The sequence below is a fragment of the Oratosquilla oratoria genome, chromosome 33, assembly GCF_046742065.1.
Source record: "Oratosquilla oratoria isolate Oo_2021 chromosome 33, ASM4674206v1, whole genome shotgun sequence".
NCBI classification, from domain to species: Eukaryota; Metazoa; Arthropoda; class Malacostraca; order Stomatopoda; family Squillidae; genus Oratosquilla; species Oratosquilla oratoria.
The window spans coordinates 10,550,882-10,553,381 of NC_134809.1; positions in this window are offsets into that span (position 1 = coordinate 10,550,882).

Below are 2,500 nucleotides of genomic sequence, written 5' to 3' on the forward strand. Positions count from 1 at the left end.
CTCTCTCTCTCTCTGTCCCTCTCCCTCTCTCTCTCTCTCTGTCCCTCTCCCTCTCTCTCTCTGTCTCTCTCTTTCTCTCTCTCTGTCTTTATCTCTCTGTCTCTCTCTTACTTTCTCTCATTAAATCAATCAATATTACCACTTTGATTATCATCATCACCACTGACGGTTTGCATAATAGAAAATAAAAGAAGCAACTAAAACAATTCTCCCTCTCTCTCTCCCCACGCCCTCTCTATCTCTCTATCTCCCTCACAAAGACACATAGACACCTCTGTGTGCAATTCTCATTCGTTCTGAATCTACACACAGACACATATGCAGACACAAACACAGAATGTAAAGTCACACCATTATGGCGTGTCAAAATATTCAAAATATTTCATAAACTGAAATCAACAATTGCTCCTACAGTTGGAATGTTTGTGAAATAAGGGGCATTCTATGCTAATGATTGCATTTCTACATTGACTACATTCTCTTCATTAGTATGAAGGAATGTAAGGCTATCGGAAACACGTTAGAACATGTTGAAGCTCGCGCGAAGAATACCAGTGAAATATTAAATCTTATATGTACACACCAAGAAAGTTACACACGCGCACACACGTACACACACACACACACACATACACACACAAATACACATAGATAAACGTGTGTGTCTGGTGTGTGTGTGTGTGTGTGTGTGTGTGTGTGTGTGTGTATGTGTGTGTATGTGTGTCTGGTGTGTGTGTGTGTGTGTGTGTGTGTGTGTGTGTGTGTTTATATGCGTATGCGCACGCATGCGTATATATGCTTACGCATGATATGTATGATTGTGAATGTGACGCTTTTGTAGATATGTATACACGTAAACAGTAGTCCGTATCTCTGAATAACTGTTGGTATGTTTCTATTAAGACATGTTCGGTTATCATCGTGTGGGTGGGTCCCCTGAGAGCATATTTATTTTCTATTACAGCTGATAGGAGGGAATTCAATTAATTTTTCATGAAAAAATACAAGAAAAAACGTCCATGATTTTTTAAACATGTACACATTTTCCAAGATTTGTTTCTAGTGTATAAGAGATATTCTGGAAATTTATAGACACACACACACATACACACACAGACTCACACAGACTCACACACAGACACACACACACAGACACACACACACACACACACACACACACACACACACACACACACACACACGCACACACAATATTATATATATGTACATTATATATATATATGTATATATATATATATAAATATATATATATATATATATATATATATATATATATATATATATATGCATAGAGTTAAAAACGACAGCATTCTCAGTTATTAAACTTTTTCATAAGGTCTTCCAAAGGTCATATTAATCTTCTTACATTAGGGGGGTGAGCAGATATTAAATCACCTAATGTACCCATGTGATATATTTTTGACGTTTTGTCCTCAGGGGGACATCATCAGAACTACATCTGTAACAATAAATTTACAATAGTAAAATATTACCAACATTAAAAGGCACATATTTTGACAAATACACTATTACATACGACGTATGTAATATATACCCTCGCCATGTTTTGACAGCTTGTATACTAATGTTGACCTTACCGGGTAGTCTCTCCTCGGCTGGTCTTATGCTGAGGTTATGAGTGTGTGTAGAGGTGTGTCAGTTAAGGGTTGGTAGAGTTATTACAGGTAACGAGACCTGAATCTACCTGAAACTACACTGAGGTCAAAACATTGGTCTCTACTTGGATCACCTGGATCAATCAATTTCAATTTTGAAAGTTTAGTTCAGAAAGTGATGGCCCTTGTTTTCTGACATTCATTAGTGATACTTGTAGATTTCCTTGGCGGAAAAGAGAATTGTTAACAGACTTCACTATGGCGAGTTCTTAAAGAAAGCGAGGAAGGCAGTGGTTAAAAAACGACGAGGTAATCTGCATAGTCGAATCCCTTTTTCACTAAGACAATGCACCAACACATTCTGTTTGAGTTCCAAAGGATATGATTCGAGAGTTCCCCTGGGAAGTGTTACCTCACCTGATTTACAGTCCAGGGGGTCGCCCCATAAGACTTCTTCCTCTTTCCAAAACTCAAGGAGTCACTTAAAGGAGCTTTAAAAACATGGATGAAAATATAAATGCTGTAAGTACGTGGCTTCCAGAGAGGACTTCAGAGTTTTCCAAAAGAAGACCTGAATGGGTGTAAACATGGTCTTCAGAGGTGTATTGAGCAGGATGGTGACTACATTCAAAAATAAGCTCTTGGTGTTTCCTCACTTCAGTTATTTAATTTTTTTATTATTATTTTGTTCTAATTCTGCAACTTTTTTATTTACCCTCGTATAGATATACATATACATACATATGTACGCACACACACACACACATATATATATACATATATATATATATATATATATGTATATATGTATGTAGATGTAGATGTGTGTGTGTGTGTGTGTGTGTGTGTGTGTGTGTGTGTGT